The sequence below is a fragment of the Danio rerio genome, chromosome 23 (genome assembly GCF_049306965.1).
Source record: "Danio rerio strain Tuebingen ecotype United States chromosome 23, GRCz12tu, whole genome shotgun sequence".
NCBI lineage: Eukaryota > Metazoa > Chordata > Actinopteri > Cypriniformes > Danionidae > Danio > Danio rerio.
The window spans coordinates 44,956,372-44,966,461 of NC_133198.1; the positions used below are offsets into that span (position 1 = coordinate 44,956,372).

General features: G+C 35.1%; 1 protein-coding gene across 2 annotated transcripts in view; it reads right to left on the reverse strand.

Annotated features, from left to right (window-relative positions):
• The window catches only part of scube3 (signal peptide, CUB domain, EGF-like 3), a 315,447-nt gene extending 312,091 nt beyond the window's left edge, over window positions 1-3,356 (reverse strand). The window contains exon 1 of one of the 2 annotated variants that reach the window (XM_073937886.1): window positions 3,035-3,356. The gene's annotated coding sequence lies outside the window, so the exon portion shown is untranslated. The remainder of the gene's footprint in view (window positions 1-3,034) is intronic. The other variant, XM_073937885.1, reaches the window with a different exon arrangement.
• Between the last annotated feature and the right edge of the window lie 6,734 nt (window positions 3,357-10,090).

The window sequence follows — 10,090 nt, forward strand, 5'->3', positions numbered from 1 at the left end:
TTATTCTTCACTTGTCACAAACCTGTTTGAGTTTCTTCGTTCTGATAAACACAACATAAGATCATTTGAAAAATGATGAAAACCAGTAACCATTGACTTCCATAATAAGTTTTTTCTTCTATGAATGTCAATGATTACTGGTTTCTAACATTCTTCAAAATATTTTGTCTTGTGTTCAACAGATAAAAGAAACTCAAAGGTTTGGAACCATGGAAACATGGTGAGTGAATAGTGAGTAAATTTCCTTTTTTAGGACTATTTAGATTTTTCAGAGCAACATATTCAGTTAAGAAACTGTTTACTGTAATGTGTAGTGATAAATGTTTTGCAGTTACTTACCATAAAAATGTTGATGGAAAATTCCAACTGCAGTATTGGACAGAAAATGTGTTTAACCCCTGACCAAGGAACTCAGCAAAGGAAACTTGTACAGTACCTCAAATGAAAGGAAGCACATGATTATCATTTAGGTTCAAAATTTAGCACAAGTAACAACATGACCAACTTCTTAATCAACATATTGTTTACCGATTAATTATATTAGGAAACATTTAGATAAATTACTTATTGAACAAATTGCTGAACGCGATTAATATGATTAAGATAATCGTCACTGCCTGATTGATACGATATAAAGTGGGTCTCAGACCAGACAAAGCACTGCATTAAATTCCATTCTTCAACGCCATGTCTTAAAAATATGTCAATTTATTTTAACCACAATATTTTCCATGAAGTTTTAGCACTCGTCTGCATGTGCTTTACGTTTGAACAACTAAAGGATTGCTTCAGCTTATTTAAAGAATATTATTTTAATTAAATTACATTATCGTTGATGTAAAAGGCACTTTATGAATATGGAAAAAGTCACATTAAGTTAACCTTGCGCTGGACGTTTATCGGTGGCTGATAAACACTTGCTGTGAATATAAGTTAGCCCATTAAGAGCATCATAACCCCAAAGACATAATTACAGCATCTCACGTAAAAAAATAAAGAACTGTATAAATGGATGCCCTTTAACGTTACGTTAAAAGTTATTGTTACGCCAATATGGGCACACATTCGACAACCTCCTAAGACAGTCAGTAGTGCCGTAACGTCAGACCAAATCGTTCTATAACAAAATCAGTATGGTACTGTCCGTTCACAACTATCTAAACGCATGTTTAATGTTAACCATAGTAAAAGCCACGGTAAATTCACAAAGGACTGAGCTAACGTTAGCAACGAAGCTTTTTTCGTTTGGAATAACGTTAAGGGATCACGGACACTGTCGTCACATCAAAGAAAATGCCTATTCTCTTGAAAATAGCCATTTACTTCATTAAAAAAACATTATATATCAAGTCTACATAACTACATTATTGCTAAAAAGAATCTTTAATATATTCTGTGACATAAAAGCGAGATTTGTCAAACCGTGTGTAACGTTAACTGTTAGCTTAACTTGCGAGCGCGCTCGACGGCTGGTCGCTGTGAAATTTAAAAACGACCAAAATAGACAGTCCGAACGAGAGACCATTTTATGCGTCTATGTTACCCACAAAGTATTTTCTGTAATAAACAGTCTGGTACAATATAAAATGTGACTTACTGTGCAAATGGATGTACAGAAATCCGGCTCTGGCGTCTTGCTTCAATCTGACTGGATTCTGTAAAACTTCCTTTGGGCTTTGGCGCCGAGGCAACGGAACATAATGCGCATGCGCACAAAGCTAACATAATTTTCTCTAATAGACTTTAATTAATTAATTTAGATTGGTTCAAAACACATCTAATTCACTTAAAACCGATTAAAAATAATTTAATAAAATCAACAACTAAATTAAATTGTTTAAAATAAACTAAATTGAATTATGTTTAATTTAATAGAGGGCTAAATCATTTTTTTCAGTGTAATAGGACTTTGAATTTGCCAGTAACCGCTTAAGCGCTTTCGGTCAACTGTATGCCAATGCAAAAATTGGCGCGTTTAAGGTCAGTTTTCTTTAAAAATCAGCAATCTCCACTGGCTGATTGATATCCAATATAAAGTGGGTTTCAGATTGTACAAGAAGCACTGCATTAAATTACATTTACACCCACCATGTCTTAATAATAATATGAGCATTTATTTTACCCCAGTATATTCAATGGAGCTTCTGCGCTATCCTGCCGATTCTGACGGGCGCGTACGAGTAAATGGCTTTTTGTCTCGTTTTACGCTTGAGCAACTTAATGAATGCCAAAGTGTATTAAACTGAATGTTTTTTAATTACAACAATGATGCTGTAAAAGGAACCGTATAAATTAGGAAAAAAATTTACAATAACAGGTCCCCGGAAGTTTATCAGTATGGGAAAAACACTAGGCCGCTGCGTGACACTAGCGGCGTCTGGTGGCTGTTTCCCAAATAGCAACAGAATGTCACCTCTTGGTGATTCTGCTCTTTGCTAAGGTTTAAAACCACATGCGAGTGAATAAATGACAAGGTAACATTTATTTTAAGGTGGACTAACCCTTTAAATTTTGCAATCACCGCGATTGAAAATATTTGTTGTTCTGAGTGTCAAGTGCCATTTTCCACAGGAAAGAAAAATTAAATAAATAAATAATCGATGTTTTTTTTTTTTTTATCATGGAGATATGTTGTGTTGACACTTGTAAAATTAAATGAAAACAACAATACAGTCAAATACTAATTTGAAATATTTAGTTAAGTATCTTGTGTGCTTTCAATCAGTCACTTATCTGTTCAGATATGAAGGCAAGACACAAAGCTGCTCTGATCGTTACAGTAGATAGATTTGTCTCTGAAATGTCTCTAATGAGCCAATAAAGCAAAGAGAGCAGTTAAAGCCATAGCCTGGTAATTGTGTTGTGCCCGTAGGCCCTGAAGAGTTATTTTGCTTTTGTTTAATCTGGGCTCGTATGGAGGATCTGTGAGGGTAATTGCTAAAGATATGAGCTCAGAAGATTATCTGTGGTGATTGCGATCCTAAAATATACAGTAAGTACTTCTGCGTGTTCTCATTAGTCTTTGCCTTCCTACCTGCAGGATGAAGAAGTCTGTCCAGCGAAGACCATACAGTAAATAATAATCTGATGAAATCATTCTGCTTTGTTTATAGTAAATGTTGGTCTTCCAAAGTCGGTTCTGGAGGGCCGGCGTCCAGCAGAATTTAGCTCCTACTTGCTTCAGCACACCTGCAAGGATGTTTCTAGAAAGCCTAGTAAGAGCTTGATTAGCTAGCCCAGGTGTGTCTGATTGGGGTTGGAAACTTTGACACCGACCCTTCAGGACCGAGTCTGGTTTAATCAGACGTGCAGTTTTGCTTCACAAACAAACGGTTGTTGTTAGAAGGTATACAGATGCGGCCGGAAGTTAACGAGATAGTTTATTAAATTAGCTATTGGCTAACGTTACACCCAGACCAACCCTAAACCTGTTACTCATTTATATTTTATTACGTCTACCCATGCGAACCTTAAACTTTACAGCAATGTAAAAAGAGTAATTATAACAAGTATATTCATATTAGTATTTGTTAACCCTGCTGAAAAATCCAGCTTAAACCAGCCTAGGCTGGTTGGCTGGTTTTAGCTGGTCAACCAGGCTGGTTTTAGAGGGGTTTTGGCCACTTCCAGGCTGGTTTCCAGCCATTTCCAGCCTGGTCTTAGCTGGTTAGGCTGGGAGATGACCAGCTAAAACCAGCTTGACCAGCCTAGCAGGCTGGGAGCCCAGCTAAATCCAGCTAAAACCAGCTATGTCCAGCTTAAACCAGGCTGGTCAAGCTGGTTTTAGCTGGATTTAGCTGGTCATTTTCCAGCCTGACCAGCTAAGACCAGGCTGGAAATGGCTGGAAACCAGCCTGGAAGTGGCCAAAACCCCTCTAAAACCAGCCTGGTTGACCAGCTATAACCAGCCAACCAGCCTAGGCTGGTTTAAGCTGGATTTTTTAGCAGGGAAATTACCCATTATTGTATTTAATAACGTCTACACCAACTCTACCCATCACAGTAATGTAAAACCGTCATAGTATTATTCATATCATTTATTAAATTACCTATTAATTGTATTTTATTAATGTCTACACCTACATCAACCCTACACTCGTCACAGTAATGTAAAACAGTCATTATACAGTGTTCATATTATTTGTGTTATTAACGTCAACCCATTCAAACCCTAAACTTCACAGCAATGTAAAAACGAGAATTATTTACATTATTTTTTAAATAACCCATTAAATTGTGTTTTATTAACGTCAACCTCATAGCCTAACCCTATACCCCTCACAGCCAAAGACTCATTATAACAAGAATTATATATTATTTATATTAAATTGCATTTAACGTCTACACCAACACCAACCCTACCTGCTCGTCACAGTAATATAAAAACAGTCAGTAAACCAAACATTATTTCATAAATTACCCATTAAATTTTATTAACGTCTAGGCACACCTCAAGCCAAAACCTACCCCTTACAGAAATGTAAAAAAAAGTCAATATATACCGAGTAATATTATTCATATTATTTATTAAATTTCCCGTTTATGTTATAATAATATCTACTCTTACGAACCCAATGTAAAAAGAGTCAATATAACGAGAATTATTTATATTATTTATAAAATTACCTATAAAATTGTATTTTATTAACATCTAGCTACCCAAACCCCAACCATGAGTCATTATAATGAGAATTATTTATATTATTTATAAAAAATACCCTTTCCCAGAGATGGGTTGCGGCTGGACGGGCATCCGCTGCATAAAAACCTATGCTGGATAAGTTGGTGGTTCATTCCGCTGTGGTGACCCCAGATTAATAAAGGAACTAAGCCGAAAGAAAATTAATTAATTAAATAACCCATTAAATTGTATTTTATTAATGTCTACTCCATATCCCAACTCTAAAACCAACCTTCAAAGTAAGTTAATGTATTTTTTTTTTTAAATATTGTTGTAGTGTCACAAAAATTATGCTATATCGATGTATCCGCAGCTGTATCTGCAGACTTTTAGCCTTTACCCAAAAAGTCACTGAATTAAACCATCCCTGCTTTCATTTTACCACGTCCCTTCATGAAATCCAGCCAATCCAATATCAGCAATTCACATGGGGGTGGGGTTTAGTGAAATTAATAGCGCAATTTTAAGGGCAATAACTGAACTATTCCCATTTTTTTCATGTCATTCAAAATGATATTATTTTGACACAATAAAATAATTCACAATTAACAATAACTTAAAAAACAATATGTTAAAGTTATTTAAATAAAATGACAGCATAGCAGATCACCGTAGCGTAATTTTTTTTGAAGTGAAAAATACTTTTGTTTTATTTTTCTTGTTTCTGCAAATATTCAAATTTTATCATTTATATAGGTATATTATAAAAACATATTATGATTTATAATTATATATATATATATATATATATATATATATATATATATATATATATATATATATATATATATATATATAATATATATCACCATACATATACATTTTATGTTATTTACCCAAGTCATATATCTTAATTTCGTTAATTTGTTTTTACTTTATTGTTTCATAAAATGATTAATAAAAGTGGCCATTATATTACCCTAAATAACAAAACATTACTATATAATAAATATAGCCTATTTACAGGCTATATTTAGGCCCACAGATTTTTTTATAAAATATTTCATACTAAATAGGCTACCAAGTTTATGTAGAAACGTAAGTCGAGCCCAGGCTCATTCTCAATACGAACCCCAATATACATTTCTGGAGAGTGCAAAATACACAGCGGGAGATACGTTTTTTTTTTTTCAGGTATTATTTTCGCAAATCCACCAGAGGCCGCTGTGTATGCTTTTTGAGATCTCAAATTTCTCTCGCGAGTGCCATTCGAGCCTGCTGTTCTCGCGTAAATCCACAAGAGGCCACTGTCGACTGACTAATTTACTGACTGACCAAATGACTGATCCCTTGCACCCTTCCTCCTTCCCTAAACCCAACCAATAGCGTTGTCAAAATCACAGATTAACCCAATCACCCTCTTCCCTAAACCCAACCCATAGTTTTTAATAGCAATCCAGAAAAAAAACTTGATTTTTACCATGTTTTCAGATTTACCACATTCTAACCCTATTATTTACTTGCTTATTTTATTTTTTCGCTTTTGTTTTTGTCTTACCTGCTTTCTGGAAGCATTCTTCACTGTAATCAAACCCTGTCATTGTGGTCAACTCTTCTCTGCATCTCAAGTTATATGGCGAGCTACTAAACAAACTTGTAACAGCAGGAAAGTCGTCCGTATGGAGGTAAGCGGTCAGCTGGCAAACGAGAACAGGAATGACATCATACCACACCGTAGCATTGAAATGCAGCCATATGTACATCTAGCTACATAATTTATGCTCTCCAGTCATGTATACAGGGCTACATTTTCAAAATGAGGGTCGCATGCTGGTAAATCGCATGCTGTTGTGATCACCAAGCAATCAACTCACATTCAAAAAGTTGTTTATTTCAATACGCAGATAATGCACGGAAATAATTTAGTGGATATTTTGTTGACGCAGACTAGAATTGGCTCCGAATAAAATATATTCGAAGTATTTTCCCTGAGGACATAAATATATTTCACCGTATCAACAAACAAACAGAAAGTGCAAATAAATCAGAGCTACTTTAATTCTCATCCGATGGTCCAGTCTCTTCAAGAGCTGGTTCATTATTAGTGCGAGTTCTTCTGGGAGGCCATTAGAGAAGCTGCTGGTAAACCGCAGAAATGCAAAGGAGCTCCTGATGGCACCAAACTCCCGAATCTCCATCCTCATATCCAGATGTGCGGTCTCTGCGCTCCGGGAAGCCACAATAAAACACATTCTCTTCAAATTTGTTGCTTCCTCTACTTTAGGAGATGGTGAAGCAGGGCAGCTTGTAAATCAGCATGGAACATTTTGCAGACCGCTCTCTGCTGCTAATTAGACTAAATCAAATGTTTAAACTAAAACTAAAAGCATTTAAATATATTATACACTTTGAAAATAGCAGTTTTCTGTATTCTGTGATTCATGCTTTTATTTGCTTATGGTGTTATTGCACTTTAGGACTGATCTTTTTTTTCAACAACGTTTAACCTAAAAAAGTTAGAAACTGTGACTTTTATTAATGTTTTTTTGTTTGTTTGTACAGATATTCTTATTAACATTTTCGTCAATAAAACATCAATTTCAAAAGTATTTGAAAAACAGAGACAAATTATCTTTGCTCCAACAGAGCCGGCCGCCCCACTGCACCATATCTATTCAATATGTTATGCCCATCTGTTTTACAGCATGTCATGATATATACATACATACAATACAAGTAGATAAAAGTTCCATTATATTTTCATATTATCTATTGTACATTTATACCAGGGGTTGGGAACCTTTTTTCTGAATTTTTTTTTTTTTTTTTTAGCAAATACATTTTTGTAAAGAGCCATTTGGATTTACAGTTGAAGTCAAAATTACTATCCCTTTAAATTATTTTTATTTTTTAATATTTCCCAAATGATGTTTACCAGAGCAAGGGAATTTTCACAGTATGTCTGATAATATTTTTTCTTCAGGAGAAAGCCTAATTTGTTTTATTTTGGCTAGAATAAAAGCAGTTTTTAATTTTTTAAAAGCCATTTTAAGGTCAAAATTATTAGCCCCTTTACGCTATATTATTTTCGATAGTCTACAGAACAAACCATCATAGTTAAGCCTTTAAATGTAACTTTAAGCTGTATAGAAGTGTCTTGAAAAATATCTAGTCAAATATCATTTACTGTCATCATGGCAAAGATACAATAAATCAGTTATTAGAAATGAATTATTAAAACTATTATGATTAGAAATGTGCTGAAAAGATCTTCTCCATTAAACTGAAATTGGGGAAATAAATAAACAAGGGGGTTAATAATTCTGACTTTAACTATATATATATATATATATATATATATATATATATATATATATATATATATATATATTCTCAAAATGCCGATTACTATATATTATTATATATAATTTTTAGTAATTTATATTACTAGAAATTACTAAACGTTATTATAGTATTACTAATAATAATACTATATTTTTATTTGTAATAATACGATAAATAATACAGGTTTAAACAAAACATACATTTATGTCCATGCACAACTCAAAAATAAACAAATATTAAGCATCACATGTTGAGCAAGTCCATGAATGAAGAAAAAACTATTTATAGTATTTTTACTTTCGCCATCACCGCTCATGAATGTTGTTTTAATTTAATTTACCCTAGAAATGTAAGTTGTTTGACCTTTATTAGTGTCGCACTTCAAGTTTATCCACGTTGCCACAAACGCACACTGGTCAAAGTGTCCTTTTATCGTTAACTGAGTTCTTATTCATTGTGCTGTATAAAATTACAATTTAAAAATAGATTGTAATTGTATTTTTGATAGGAAACTGATGGTTATAGTGATGGTTATAGTTTTTAAACGGTAAAATAATCTTGAAGGAAGACAGCTGGAGAGCCACATATTTTTGTTCGAAGAGACACGTGACTCGAGAGCCATAGGTTCCCTACCACTAATGTATAGGCTTAGGAAATGTAAAATAAAAAATATAAGTAATTTAGATAGAAATTAAAATAAAATGGAGGGAAGGAAAAAAAATGTTAGAATCAAGTAAACAACGGTCAAAGTGAAAATATTAAGTTTGGATCCATTTGTTTTATATATGTCAGCACTGGCTGCCAAATAAGATAACATTTTTGACTGCAACCTTTGGTGGAGTACCGAATCTTAAATTTGTCCTTCCAGTTGAGCAGTATAAGACGTCTAGCAATTAATGTTGAAAAAGAAGTCATGCATTTAGTATTATTGTCTAAACTGGGATGTGTGATTAAACCAAATATTCCTATAGGGCAAGGGTTCAATTGATACATGTAAAACATTTAAAAAATAATAATAATAATTGCCAGAACGTGGTAATTTTAGAACATGACCAAAACATGTGTGTGATTAGCTATCTCTACTTCACATCTACATAAGGGATTTAGGCCGTACTCACACTAGGTACAGTTGCCTCGAACCGGGCCAAAGCACGCTTGTCCCCCCTCCCGTCTCCACTGACGGCCCGCGCTCACACCACAAACGGGCCTGGGCACGCTTACGTCATCGCTGCTGCGCTGTTCAGTGAGAAGCGCTCTCTCGCCAACACAGTAGAGATTTCTCTAGTTATATCGTTTGAGCCGTTTGTTATGCAGTGACATGCAGTCAAATATTTCGCCAAACAGTCCTTAGGGATGCGGTGACACGCAGTCAGATATTTCGCCGAACAGATCCGCCACTTTTGCCGCTCATAAACAATCATAAAGCTCTCGTGCAGCAGGAATGAGGAGGTCTGCTGAAGCCGCGCAGCTGTCATGCTGTGAGGAGTTCTCGTCTTTAATAAACTACGGCAGTTTGCGTTCACTGAACAGTAAGAATGATTAATGAATCCATATGAAACAGCCCCTTAAAACTCACGTCTCGCTTTCAGTTTCGGGCTTTGGCGCGTTTTGCACTCACACACAAGCGTACCGCGCCAAAGCCCAAGTGAACCGCGCTCAGACACACCTCTTCCAACCGGGCCAGGGCCGGCCAAGTGAACCGTGCTTGAGCCCGATTCAGCGCACTCACACTTCTCAAACGATCCGGGAAACGGGCCTGGCCACGGTACGGATGGTATAGTGTGAGTAGGCCCTTATAGTTAGTAAAAATTTAAAACATTTTTGCTTTTTTCCAATTAAGGCCAATGCAAAAATCTGCACGTTTAAGGTGAGTTTTCTTTAAGATCAGCGATCTCCACTGGCTGAGTGATATCCGATATAAAGTGGGTCTCAGATTGTACAAGAAGCACTGCATTAAATTACATTTCCCCCTCACCATGTCTTTATAATATGAGCATTTATTTTACCCCAGTATATTCAATGGAGCTTCTGCGATATCCTGCCAATTCTGACGGGCGCGTACGAGTAAATGGCCTTTTGTCTCGTTTTACATTTGAGCAACTAAATGAATGCCAAAGTTTATTT